A 15,314-nucleotide genomic window follows, 5' to 3' on the forward strand; every position below is an offset into this window, starting at 1 on the left:
TGTGCTTTCTTGTCGTTGCTGTATTAAATCTTACTCTCTATACATCTTAAGTTCAGTCTCAGTGTCTTCTTGGGTGCGCGGCTGTCCCGAGGCTTGAGTAAGTGTCTCCCTTTGGGAGTTTTGGAGTCTTTCAATGACAACCTAGCACTGGGAAGAGGAAGTGGACACAGGGTCCCACTCCTAACCAAGAAGCTACCTGCAGTAGATACTTGCTGAGAAAAGCAGCATCAGTTTTCCCCAACGGAGCATCACTGGGTGTATTATCCACTCTCCGTGCCCAGAACACGCGCCACATGCCCAGAAGTAGCAGGCCAACAACACAAAGCAAGCCTAATGGAATGGTATTTTGTGAACCTTTTGCTTTGCTGTGTTTTGATATTTTCTGTCTTGCTGGTCTTTTGCTTGATTGTTTTGATATTCATTTTCATGGGAGGAAGGGTATTTGTTTTCATTTCTGTTTGTTTCTTTCTCTTTTTGAGTGGAGAGAGGGGAAATACTATAAAGTTGGGTGGGTAGGGAGGTGTGAAGGCTTTAGGAGGAGTTGAAAGAACTTCAAAAACATGAAATAAAATATAAAATCTTTTGTAAAATCCAAAGGCAACGATAAAGATTATTGCAATAAGATTGGCAAACTCTTAGCTAAATTAACTAAAAGACACATCTAAATTAACAAAGTTAGAGAAGGAGCAGGCCATATAACAACAGACACTGAGGAATTCCAGAGAACCATGGGGGCATACACCATGTACCCTACCAAATTGGGAAATCTAAAAGAAATGGATAATTTTCTCCATATATACAAAAGTTAAATCTAGATCAGATAAGCAACTTAAACAGGCCTATAACCCCTAGTGAAATAGAAGAAGTAATTAAGTCTTGAAGCCAAAAACCTCAGGGCCAGATGGTGTTAGTACTGCATTCTATAAGAAATTCAATGAAGAGCTACCCCAATACTCCTCAAATAACCCCATAAAATAGAAACAAAAGAAACATTGTCTTTTTATGAGGACACAATTACTCTGCTGATACCTAAACCACATAAAGACTCCACAGAAAAGAGAACTACAGACCAATTTTCCGTATGAACATAGGTGCAAAATTCTCAATAAAATGCTTGAAAACAAAATCCAAGAGCACATCAAAAAAGAGTATTCACCATGATCATGTGGGTTTCATTCCAGAGAAGCCGGAGTGGTTCAAATAGGTAGGTAAATTAATAAATGTAATCTACTATATAAACAAACTGAAAGAATAAAGTCCACATTATCATCTCATTAGGTGCAGAAAAGGCCTTTGGAAAAAAATCCAACACCCTTCATAATAAAAGTGCTGGAGAGATTAGGGGTACAGGGGATATACTTCAACATAGAGGAAAAAAATCAAAGAATTTCCACCAAAATCATGAACAAGTCAGGATTGTTCACTCTCTCCTTACCTATTCAATATTGAAATATTAATTAGAGCAATAAAACAACTGAAGGAGATCAAAGGGATACACACAGGAAAGGAAGAAATCCAAGTATCTTTGTTTAAAAAGTCCACCAAGAAACCCCTTAAAGCCGATAAACACTTTCAATAAAGTGTTACAATACAAAATTAACAAACAAAAATCAGTAGCCCTCAGGGCTGGAGAGCTGGCTCAGAAGTTAAGGGCACGAACTGCTCTTCCAGAAGTCATTTAAATCAGTGGCCCTCCTATGTACAACTGACAAATGGATTGAGAAAAATCAGGAAAACAACACCTTTCACAAAAGCCTCCAAAAATATAAAATTAAGGTAGCTCTAAGTAAAACTGAAAGACTTCTCACAAAAACTTTAAGACACTGAAGAAAGAAAAGGAAGATACCAGAATATAGCGAGGTCTCCCATACTCATGGACCCGTAGGATTAAAATAGTAAAAATGGTCATCCTACTAAAACAATCTATAGATTCAATGCAATCCCCATCAAAATTCCAACACAATTCTTTACAGAACTTGAAAGGACAATTTTCAGCTTTGTATGTAAACACCCACACATATACACTCACACCAGGGTAGCCAAAACATTTCTGAAAGATTAAAGAACTGGTGGAGACATCACCATCCCCAATCTTAAACTGTACTACGGAGCTACAACAATAAAAACATCATGGGAGTGGCACAAAAACAGGCATGTTGATGAATGGAATAGGATTGAAGACCCACACATAAGTCTACAAACTTATGGACACCTGAATTTGGATGAAGAAACCAGAAATACACACTGGAAAAAATATAACATTTTCAATAAATAGTACTGGTCCATCTGGATGGCACTTGTAAAAAAAAGAATGCAAATAGATCCATACTTAATTACCCTGCATAAAACCTGACGCCAAAAGCATCAAAAACCTCAACCTAAGCCCAGATACACTGAAGAAGGTATCTGATAGCCCAGAGAAAGTAGGGAACGCCTTCGAACTTGTCAGGATAGGGAAACACTTTCTGAACAGAACACAGATAGCACAGGTTCTAAGATCAACAATTAATAAATGGGCTCTCATGAAACTGAAAATCTTCTGTATGGCAAAGGATATCATCGTTAGTAGAATATAAGAATATTTTTACCAAGTATATATCTAGTAAAGAGCTAATATCGAAAGTATATAAAACACTTAAAACACTGGACATTAAAACAAAACACCCAATTTAAAAATAGGGTACAGATACAAGTAAAAAAAAGTTCTCAAAAGAGAACATTTGTGCAATGGAATATTGCTCAGGCATTAAAATAAAGAAAATCATGAATTGCAGGTAAATGGATAGAACAACAGCAACAACAACAAAAATCATTCTAAGTAAGGGGACTCAGACCTAGGAAGACAAATATGGTGTGTGTTCACTTACATGTAGATGTTCACTGTTAAGTCATTGATACGCAAGCTATAATCTAAATAGACATGGAGCTTAAGTAGAGGGTAAGGGGCAGGTGGCAGAGATGGGTCTACCTAGGAAGGGGAAAGGGTATAGTTATAGATGGAAGGGGTGGGGCCTGGAATGGGAGCATCAAACAGGGAGGTAAGAGGGAATGAGGGAGGGAATGCAGGAAGAGAGAGCTGACACTAGGGCCATATGGAAACTTAATACAGTAGAAGTGTTCTATACATATATTAAGGCAATCTGAATGAAATTGCCAAATAACAGGAAGGGGAGCCCCAACTCGACAACTCATGGCCAAATGAAGCTTCCAGTACTGGAAATGACTTACATTTAATCAAGTTGCTGGTCAAAGGGCTTCCCTGGGAATTCCCAAATCCAAAATTTTAGCAAGGCTATTGATAATTCTCCACTAACTGATGGTAGGTCCCATTGCTGAAGACAGTACCTACACAACTCATTGGACAGGAGAAGTTGAACCAGTGCCTTCACCCCTACAGACTAGTATCCATGATACTGGGAGGTACTGTGCATACTACCAAAGAAGAAAGATAAACACCAACCCAGCTACAAATGCAATAAAATGACTCTTAATGACATCCTGCTATACTCACAGATTCATGCCTTGCTCAACCACTATTAGAGATGCTTCCTCCTGCAGCAAATAGGAACAAATACAGAGATCCACAGCCAAACAAAATACAGCAAATGAGAGATCTTTTTTATTTCTTCTTCTTTTTTTTTGTTTGTTTGTTTGTTTGTTTGTTTGTTTTTGGTTTTTCGAGGCAGGGTTTCTCTGTGTAGCCCTGGCTGTCCTGGAACTCACTCTGTAGACCAGGCTGGCCTTGAACTCAGAAATTCGCCTGCCTCTGCCTCTGCCTCCCAAGTGCTGGGATTAAAGGCGTGCGCTACCATGCCCGGCTTTCAGAGATCTTGACACACTTGGCCCTAAAAGATATATCTCCTTTAAATCTCTCTCCTCAGGTCTCAGGGAACTCTGTGGAAGAAAAGATAGAAAAACTATAAAAGCCAGAGGGGAGGGAAGACATCAACAAATCAATGCCTTCCAAACACAACAGGAATGGTGCAGATATGAACTCACAGAGACTGAGGCAACATGCACAGGGCCTGCATGTGTCTGCACCAGTTGGGGTCCTGGAGCTGAAGAAGTGACACACACACCCATTCCTAACCTAGACACTATCTCCAATTGATAGCTACTTGTAAATGAAAAACTAGTTTTACCAATGGAATCTCACTGGGGAAACAAACCACTCTTAAGGTGGCAGGAGCCATATAGGAGAAGCCAAAAACTAGCAGGTGATGCTCCTGAGATAGTTCTGCTGTGGAGTAAAAAATCTAGGACAGATTTGCTCCTTATGCAAGCCAAGGAAGTTTTCATTTTAGGAAATTTCCTGCTATTAATATGCTTTTCCTGATAATACCTAGTGATGTGATATATATATATATATCACTAGGTATTCGCCCACCCTTTTGAGCAGATTTCTGCAAAACATCTTGTAGTGATGCTATATAGACAAATAGATGACTTCCTATAAGAATTCCTAAAATTATATGAGCAATTATTAAGCTCTTTTATAATAGGACTGCTATTAAATCCTTTCTGAAGTCAAAGCTGTGCTGAGAACTCTGCCAGTCTTTAAGGGTCGCAAGTTAATTGCTTCTGAGATAGTGAGCAGGGGACTGCAACTTAGAGCACATCCCAAGAGGTTGTAAAACCATTAACCAACGGTTGTGAAAAGGAAGCTGAGGAGTTACTAAAGGTGCAAGACAGAAGACAAAATATTGACTGAATTTATCTATACAAAACTTCATGAATAACTTAATAACAGAAGTTATGGTTTTTAACTCTCCATGAGCCTGTAGAACTGGTGTGATAGGATTTTCCCTGTCCAATCACACTAAAATATTAGTGCAGCAGGAGGCCTGTGATTGGACAGGGAAAAGGGAGACAGAGCTAAGCATTGCAGAGACAGAGAGCATCTCAGGAGACAAGGGGAAGCCAAAATGGAGGCAGACGGACAGGAAGAACAATCTGAACCAGCGTGGCTTTAAATAGCCACAGGTAGTTATGATATCATAAAGGTTAGAATAATTGGGATAATTTGTCGAAGCTAGGTGGGCAGCTTTTATCATTATCAATTGGTTCTGAAATTATTGTATTGGCTTCTTGGGAATTGGGAATTTATTGAGATATATATATATATCTGACTTGTTAATTATAAGCTTCTAGAATTTTGATTTATTGGGTTACTGAAATGTGGGATCGCCAACTACTGGGGTTTATGGCAGAAAGGTAACTAGCGGCTCCAGAGACAAGTGATCCAGAGCTGGGAACATAGCAATTGGTCACTGTGGGAGCTAGCTAGAGACAGAGCTGGTGGAACCACACCTGGCCAGAGAGTTGGGGTGGCTGACCCTGGGGTGGATGGTCGTTGCATGGGGCTGGTGTGACAATGATCCTCCAAGGGAACTTAGGAGCTCCAACTCTGCCAGAGAGTCGGTGAGCAGAGAGCAGTCCAGCGGGACCATGATGGGACAGAGAGTGGCCTGCAGTAATGCAAGAAGCCTGCTGGTCTACTTTAATATTTCCCACAACAAACTGGTAACAGATGATGTTTAGCTAGATAATTACTCTTAATGGATATGCATGTAAATATTCTCTGTTGTAAACTTCTTATTCAATTTATGTTTGAACTTCTAGTGAACTTTTGTTGAAAAAGGGATGCTTGGAAAAGCCATGTGATCTACTTTCCTAGGAAAGGTACAAAAGACTGGGAAAGATCACATTGGAAAATATAACATTGGAGAGATAGCAATGGGAACGTAACACTGGGAATAAAGGCTTTGGGAGCAGATCAGTTCCATCAGAGCAGGAGGAGACAGCAAGATTAGAAGGAGAATGCAGAGTGGAATTACTTAGAAAATATAAGACAACTTAAAAAATTGAGAGAGCAATGTGCAGAATGCAGAGGAAAAGAGGAAAAAAGAAGAAGCTGCAGAGAGAGCAGAAGGAGCAGGCAGACTTCTCCTTACCATGGGACAGAACAGGTCTTTTCTTAATAACAAGACTAAAGAGAACAAAGCTTTCTTCTTACAGACTTGGTTTTAATTTGTGTAGCAATAAAAGGATAGAAGCTTTTTCTTTCTGTATGCAGTAAAGATTGGAGCTCATTTTTCATCCAGAATGAGTGAGTTCTTTCTGCACTGGCGCTTGGGTCTTTTGCTCCATACACATATGTAAGTATGGATGTATGTGTGTGTGAGTATGTAATTATGAGATAGTATGAAAGCTGTGCCCAAATGATTTGAATGAAGATCTATTAATATGTATGCATGAATCTGCACATGAATTTTTGTAAGTTTAATCCATATTTGCTTGTGTAAAAGTTTTTCCTTCTGTGAGTGTGATTCTCTTCTCCTGGTTCAAAAGAGGTTTATTGCTCCAAACTTCCCCTAGCCCAACAAATGAGAGGCATCTTGACAAAAGGGAAAAGGTTCTAGCAATTAAACCTTTACTTAATCCCCTACTGTTTTATGATGAGGTGCTAATGCCAGAGACTGCAGTTTCTGGCCCAAAGAGAACTCAAACAGGTCAGCTATCACATCAAAGTGATTTAGACTTAAGATAGGTACATGTTTTATTATTAAACAGTAACTCTATCTCTAAACAAACAAACAAAACAAGTCTTGCCCATGCCTATGCTCATCCCTGTCCTCTTACCTTCAAGAGAGAACCAAGAGAGAAGAGCCAGGTATGGACCACAGCATTAAGGATAGGCCCCATGCTCAGCAATAGATCACTATAGTCTTCCAGCGGCCATGGAGAACTGGATCTACCTGAAAGGGGAGCTGGAAATGAAAAGGGGTGCAAGAGAAGGATGAAGCCAAGACACAAGTTCTGATCAAGGCTCAAAGTTTAATTCTGCAGCTATAAAGGGAAAACCCACAAAACCCATCCTTTGTTTCAGCTGGATTATGTTGCAAAGCAAGCTCAGGGGCAGTCTATTCTTCTAAGTTCCTATAGGAGGTTGCAGGTGCAGCAAAGCGGATGACTCCACCTGGGTCCCATTGTGGCAAGCACTCAAGGTCTGTTTAGCTTGGCTCAAGGCTGGTGGAAAGGCACAGATCACCCACACAAAATGAATGTAGCAGGATCTTTTGGGGGTTCTTTGCCTCCGAATATTAAGTCAGGGCAAGTGTTTGTTTGTCTTAATTTTTCTACCTTATAGGTCCTTTCATGTATACATTAGGGCTTCCGGTTTGGGACTGCTATGAGTGTGTGTGTATACATGGTGTCTGTGCATTGATATGTATTTCTTTCTCCCCCCACCCTTTTTTTGAAACAGGGTTTCTCTGTGTAGCCCTGGCTATCCTGGAACTCACTCTGTATACGAGGCAAGCCTTGAACTCACAGAGATCTGCCTTCCTCTGCCTCCCAAGTGCTGAGATTAAAGGTATATGCTGCCACTGCCCAGGTTGATATATATTTCTTGTGCTTCTTTCTTTGGATCTTTTTCTTCTTTGGTTGTTTTGTCATATTTTGATTTTTTTGTTATTGGTTTATCTTATTTCATTTTATTATTATTACTTAGATTCCTGTTTGTTTTCTAAGGAGAGAAAAAGGGATGTAGATCCAGATAGGAAGGGAAGGAAGGAGGAACTGGGGGTGGGGGGTGGGGGAATTATGCTAGAATACATTGTATAGAAAAACTACTTTCAATAAACAAAAAGAAATAAAAGAGATTATTGAGCAGGTAGCAATACACAACGGAGGCCAAAGTGAACATCACTTAAAGGAAAGTAGGAAGCAAAGAAGTCTTCACTCTGAGTTTTGCATCCACAATTGTATTTTCGTCATAGATCACAACAAGCAGCCATGCCCAGCTCTCCACACAAACTATTAGTAGAGAAAGAACCCTTTTACGTTTCCTAGAAATAATCCTAAGAGCACATGAAGAAACAGCAGCTCATGAGAATCTTGTACCAAAGGGAAAGTGTGGTTCAAACACAGCCATCTTAGTTTAATCATCCTAACATGTGAGGAGATCATTCTAAAGCCTCCTTCCTTTTGATTATCAGAATATTACAACCATGGAATCAGAGGACATTGGGATTTTCACCAGAAGTCTCTTGCTGGGAGAAGCAAAAAGTAGATGCAGCCAGAGGACGAATCTGACTCCCTGAAAGAGACTTCACAGTTCTGTCAACATGTCAGAGTGCCCGCAGGAGGGATTAGACCCAAGACAAGGATGAGTCAGTGGGCACGGCTGGACCTTGACCAGGTCTGTGTACTTGTGCATAATTTATCTAGTGCCCTCTACTTAAACCAAGCCTCATTTTAGGACTCAAAAGATGGATTTGGGGGTCACTGCGTCCCTTCATCTCCTCCTCTTCTCAATGTAGCCACAGAGAGTAAATAAATCTCCTTTCTCTGCTTCTCACCCTTATTTGCTTCTTTAATTGTCCTATTGAGGATGGGAAGACAAGCCTAGCTTGTTAGCTGCCAGGGCCAATGCTCGGATCCTAACAACTCTGACGACACGCCCTCTCTCATGACTCCGTACCAACTCTGCTCCAGCTGACACAGCTGAGCGCACAGGGTTCCCTCCCCCCCTCTATCTCCAGGACGAAGGATTTCTTTTCTGCAGGACAAGGACATCAACGTTTCCCTTCCTGTCTCTATAATGCTTGTTAAGTGGGAACTCACTAAAGAGATTGCTCCCTTCTGCTGTCAGTCCACTTATAAAAGGGACTTCCAACCTTGCACTTGGCATATGGAGAAGACTGCAGCCCTGTCACCTTAGCAACGGCCAGTGCAGGGGTGGATTTGTGCCAGAAGAAGCAAAATGGGAGGAGCCCTGGAAGCTGCCCTTATCCCTCCACTGAGTATCTAGGGCAGCAAAGCTTGCTGTAGTCAGTCCTTATCCAAAAAACACTAGACTGCTGGCTCAGAGAATTCACTTAGAGAAAAAAAAAAAAAGGAAGGGGACATAAAAAGAGGGAATTCCTAATCTCCACAAAAAAATTCACTCCTGTGTTGGTTTGAATAGGTATGGCCCCCATCGACCCACATGTTTGAATGGTTGGACTTAGGGAGTGACACTATTAGGAAGTGTGGCCTTGTTAGAGGAAGTGTATCACTGTTGGGGCAGGCTTTGAGGTTTCCTATGCTCAAGCTACACCCAGTGTGACACAGTTTCCTTCTGCTGCCTGCCGATCAAGATGTAGAATTCTCAGCTTCTTCCCCAGCGCCATGTCTGACGGCACACTGCCAAGCTTCCTGCCATGGTGATAATGGACTAAACCTCTGAAACTGTAAAACAGCCCCAATCAAATGTTTTCTTTTATAAGAGTTGAATTGATCATGGTGTTTTTCACAGCAATAAAGCTAACTAAGAAAACAACAAACTAAGAAAACCCATTTTCAACAGAGCTTGGAGAAGCAGGTTCTAAATAGAAACTGAGTGACCATTGGGAGCAGGAGCAAGGACCAAGCTAAGCCACAGACTGGCTGCTCTATAGGGCAAGAGCTCAGGCTATGCCAGCTACGAGGAGCCCTCTTGAGAAAATATCAAGTGCTGACCTCAGAAACCATTTCTATAAAGGAGCGATGATTTTACTACATGTGTTGGTAGAACGATTTATGTACCGGTAAATTCTTGAAAACAGATAAGTAATCACTTGGTGTTTGTGGTCAGAAGAAGGAAGAAAGTGTGCCAAACAATTGACTTCCCAGAAATGAATATTTGTTAGGCAACAGAACCCATGGGAGCAATATTATATCCTTACCACTGTCAGTAGAGGTATTATCATTGACCCAGAGTTACTAAACAAGAAAGTCACTGAGGCAGGGGATTGAAGAAGAAAGAGGAGGAGGAGGAAGAAGACAAATGCTTTTATAGATTGGATTTTTTTATTTTAATCTTAATTATTAATTATGTATATTAGAGTTGTATGTGCTCATAAATGCAGGTGCCCCCAGGAGCTGGAGTTACAGGTGGTCGTAAACCACCTGATGTGGATGCTTAGAATTGAGATTGGATCCTCCACAAGAGCAGTGCTGGAAAAGAATATTCTTGAGGTCATTCAAAGAAGCCCAGGACAAAGGTAAAGTAATTCTGCATAACACACTACACAGTGAGACATTAGTTAGGAATGGCGTCCATAGATGCATGTGTCTGAATGCTTGGCTCATAAAGAGTAGCAATATTAGGAGGTGTGGCCCTGTTGGAGGGAGTGTGTCACTGAGTGGGCAGGCTTTGAGGTCAAGTTCAAGCTACATCCAGTGTGGCACACAGTCTCCTTCTGCTGCTTGCACATCAAGATGTAGAACTCTCAACTCTTTCTCTAGCACCATGCCTGCCTGTAAGCTTCCATGCTTCTTGCCATGATGAGAGTGGACTAAACCTCTGAAACTGCAAGCCAGCCCCAATTGAATGTTATCTTTTATAAGAGTTGCTGTGGTCATGGTGTTTCTTAAGAGCAATAAAACTCTAACTTAACAAAGACATCAGCTTTGTGTATCATTTTCTCTTCTGTTTAATTGTCTTGTCCCTAATATGTTCAAAGTCTGCTAATAACATTGGCAATAGAAGGCCACACTGAGTGACTGACCTGGGAACAAATTTAAAATGGTTAAGGACTCTGAAGGTAGATGGTCACATACACACACACACAAGTGGGTGATAGTGTTGTTCACCAGTCAGGTCTGCCCATTCCACCACAGCACTGGTCTTGAAAATCAACAAGGACATGACAGTGGTCATTAAGAGGTTGGTTTAGGGGCTGGTGAGATGGCTCAGTGGGTAAGAGCACCCGACTGCTCTTCTGAAGGTCCAGAGTTCAAATCCCAGCAACCACATGGTGGCTCACAACCATCTGTAACGAGTTCTGGCGCCCTCTTCTGGAGTGTCTGAGGACAGCTGCAGTGTACTTACATATAATAAATAAATAAATCTTTAAAAAAAAAAAAAGAGGTTGGTTTATAGCCGGTCGGTGGTGGTGCATGCCTTTAATCCCAACACTTTGGAGGCAGAGGGTGGCAGATTTCTGAATTCAAGGCCAGCCTGGTCTACAGAGTGAATTCCAGCACAGCCAGGGCTATACAGAGAAACCCTGTTTCAAAAATCCAAAAAAAGAAAGAACAAAGAAAATGATACTGGGAGGGGCAATTATGCTGAGATAATTGGATGGCTACATGCAAATGAATGAAGCTGGAACCTTACCTCCCAACAGATACAAGAGTAACTCAAAATAAGTTGAAATCCTAAATACTATAGCTAAAAACTATAACGTTTTTTTAGCAGAAAACACAAGACTAAATCTTGATGATGTTATGTATATCATATCTGGAAAATGTTTTGTCAAACTGAAGTCATGATAACTTTTCTCTTTTAATTTACTCAGTTTACATCCCAAATGCCACCCCTTCCCTCCTCTCCTCCCATTTCCACCCTCAGATACCCCTTCCCTTATTACCTCCTCCCCTTCTCAAAGAAGGGAAAGTCCCCATGGGTACCAACCTACCCTGACACATCAAGTCACAGCAGGACTACTAAACACATCCTCTCCCACTGAGGCCAGACAAGGCAGTCAAGCTAGGGGAAGGAGATCCAGAGACAGAGACAGCCCCCCACCCCCACTCCAATTGTTAGAGGACCTACATGAACACCAAGCTGCACAGCTACTACAAATGTTTAGGGAACTTAGGTCTAGCCAATGCATGCTCTTTGGTTGGTGGGTTAGACTCTGGGTCCCCATGCATCCAGGTTAGTGGACTCTATAGGTCTTCTTGTGGTACCCTTGACTTCTCTTGCTTCCTCAATCCTTCCACCAGTGCTTCCACAAGTCTCCCTGAGCTCTGCCTAATGTTTGGCTGTAGGTCTCTGCATCTGTTTCCATTAGCTGCTGCATGAAACCTCTCAGAAAACAATTATTCTAGGCTCCTGTCTGCAAGCATAGCAGAGTATCATTAATAGTGTGTCAGGGGTTGGCTCTCTCCCAAGGGTGTGTCTCAAATTATCCATCCCCTCAATCTCTGCTCCTTCTTTATACCTGCACATCTTGTAGGCAGGACAAATTTGGTGTAGAATGTTTTGTGCGTGGGTTGGTGTTCTTCTTCCTCCACTGGAAGCCCTGCCTGGCTACAGGAGGTGGCCACTTAAGTCTCCATACACCCAGCTGCTAGGAGTCTCAGCTAGGGTCACCCCCATAGAGCCTCCCCTGTCCCAGGTCTCCAGATCCTCCCAGAGGTTCCCCCCAACAGATTTCTGTTCTCTTTCCCAGCCCTCTTGTCTTCCCCACTCTTCCCATACCTGATCTCTACCTTCATTTCCCTTCTCTACCCCTCTCCTACCTTGTCCTCTCCCTCCAGCTGTGAGACCCCCCCCCTCGGCTTAAAGCATTTCTCCTTGAAAGGTAAAGCCCCTAAAACATTTCCCCAAGCTTGTTTTCCCTGATCTCTAAAAATACAGCTAGAAAGAAGCTCTTTGTTCTCTATAGCCAGCAAAAAGCCTTTTTGTTTCTATACTTTACAACCAGAGATGTGATAATTGTAAAAGACCCAGCAAATGCCTGGCTTCCTGTGCCTAGGACACGGAGATAAAAATTCAGAAAGAACTCACTCCCTACTCCTCATGCCTTGTAAATTTCACCAAGGACACCTGGCAGAGAAAAACTCCGCCCAACTCCTCCCAACTCCTCCCAACTCCTCCCAACCCTCCTCCCAACTCCTCCCAATTCCTCAGCTAGCTGTTAAAAGCCCCCTACTGTTACAGCTCAGGGTCGAACTCCCCTGCCCTGCATGGCTCGAGGAGTTCGTCCTCAGCTAGCTGATAATAAAACCTCTTGCAGTTTGCATCAGGTGTGGTTTTCTCTTGGGTCATTGGGGTACTGGCCAGCTCATCCCGGGACTTGAGCAGAAGCCCAGCTTTGGGGGTCTTACACACCCACCTAATGTCTGCTTTATATCCCCTTCTGAGTGAGATTCAAGCATCTGGCCTTAGGCCCTCCCTATTACTTAGCTTCTTTGGGTTTGTGAATTGTAGCATAGTTATTCTTACTTGATGGCTAATGTCCACTTATAAGTGAGAACATACCATGCATGTTTCTGGGTCTGAGTAACCTCACTCAGTATGATATATTCTAGTTCTATCAATTTGTCTGAAAATTTCATAATGTCTTTGTTGTTAATAGATGAGCAATATTCCATTGTGTAAATGTACCATATTTTCTTTATCCATTCTTCAGTTAAGGGACATCTAAGTTGGCTCCAGCTTCTGGCTATTAAAAGTACAGCAGCTATGAACATAGTCTAATAAATGTACTTGTGGTATGGTGGAACATCTTTTGAGTATATACACAGGAGTAGTCATTAGGTAAAGCTATTCCCAATTTTTCTGAGAAACTATCAAACTGATTTCCAAAGTGTTTGTACAAGTTTGTACTCTTACTAGCAATCAAGAAGTGTTCCCCTTGCTCCACATCTTTGCCAGTATGTGCTGTCACTTGAATTCTTTTTTGTTTGTTTTTGTTTTTGTTTTTGTTTTTGTTTTTTTGAGATAGGGTTTTTCTGTGTAGCCCTGGCTGTCCTGGAACTCACTCTGTAGACCAGGCTGGCCTCGAACTCAGAAATTCGCCTGCCTCTGCCTCCCAAGTGCTGGGATTAAAGGCGTGCACCACCACACCCAACTGAATTCTTTTTTTTTTAAAGATTTATTTATTTATTATTATATGTAAGTACACTGTAGCTGTCTTCAGACACTCCAGAAGAGGGAGTCAGATCTCATTACAGATGGTTATGAGCCACTAGGTGGTTGCTGGGATTTGAACTCAGGACCTTTGGAAGAGCAGTCAGTGCTCTTAATCGCTGAGCCATCTCACCAGCCTGTCACTTGAATTTTTGATCTTAGTCATTCTGATGGATGTAAGATGGAATCTCAGAGTCATTTTGATTTTCATGTCTCTGATGACTAAGGATATTAAATATTTCTTTAAATGCTTCTTGGCCTTTAGATATTCCTCTGTTGAGAATTCTGTTTCGTTCTTTACCCCATTGTATTTAAATCCCCCTTGTGTTTTTCCACCTGTCTACTTTGTTCCCAGAAATAACAACTAGGGCTTATTCTTTTTTTTTTTTTTTAAGATTTATTTATTTATTATATGTAAGTACACTGTATCTGTCTTCAGAGACTCCAGAAGAGGGCGCCAGATCTCGTTACAGATGGCTGTGAGCCACCATGTGGTTGCTGGGATTTGAACTCTGGACCTTCGGAAGAGCAGTCGGGTGCTCTTACCCACTGAGCCATCTCACCTCTAGGGCTTATTCTTTAGTGAATAAATGCCTAGACCAAAAGCTTTGTTTCTTCCCTGACTAGTTCATGACTTAATTACCTATTTTTTCTATTCTAAGTCAAGCCGCATGGTTACCTGGCCCTCAGTTTCATAGGACTGTCTTCATCTGTGTCTGGGGTAAATCTGCTGTGCCTCACTATCTCCCAGAATCTTTTCTCTGTACCAGAACTTCTACCTCCCTATTTCCTGCCTAAGCTAGTAGGCCAACAACATTTTTGTTTTTGTTTTTTTCTCTGTGTAGCCCTGGCTGTCCTCGAACTCATTCTGTAGACCAGGCTGGCCGTGAACTCAGAAATCCGACTGTTTCTGCCTCCCAAGTGCTGGGATTAAAGGCATGCGCCACTACTGCCCAGCTCAGGCCAACAACATTTTATTGAACAGTGATGCCTCCATACAGTACAAGAGATCTATGTACTCCATACCCCATTTTTAAAATTGGGTTATTTGATTTGTCGATGTCTAATTTCTTGAGTCTTTATATATTTTGGATATTAGTTGTTTGTCAGATATAGGACTGGTGAAGATCTTTTCTCATTCTGTAGATCGACATTTTGTCCTATTGATGGTATCCTTTGCTTTACAGAAGCTTTTAAGTTTCATGAGGTCCCATTAATTAATTATTGCTCTTAGTGCCTGAGCTACTAATATTCTGCTCAGTAAGTTGTCTTCCTGTGACAATGTGTTCAAGGTAGTTCTCCACTTTCTCTTGTATTCAATTTAGTATACCTGGTTTTATGTTGAAGTTTTGGTCCACCCGGACTTGAGTTTTGTGCAGGGAGATAAATATGGTGCTATTTGCATTCTTCCACATGCAGACATCCAGTTAGACCAGCACTATTTGTCAAAGATGTTTTCATTTTTTCCATTGTATGATTCTGCCTTCTTTGTCAAAAAGCAACTGTCTATAGGTGTGTGGGTTTATTTCTAGGTCTTTGATTCTATTCCATCGATCTACCTGTCTGTTTTTATTCCAATACTAAGTGGTTCTTATTACTATTGCTCTGTCCTATAGCTTGAAATCAGGGATGGTGATTCCTCCAG

Source organism: Mus caroli, chromosome 9, assembly GCF_900094665.2.
Source record: "Mus caroli chromosome 9, CAROLI_EIJ_v1.1, whole genome shotgun sequence".
In the NCBI taxonomy this organism is placed as follows: domain Eukaryota; kingdom Metazoa; phylum Chordata; class Mammalia; order Rodentia; family Muridae; genus Mus; species Mus caroli.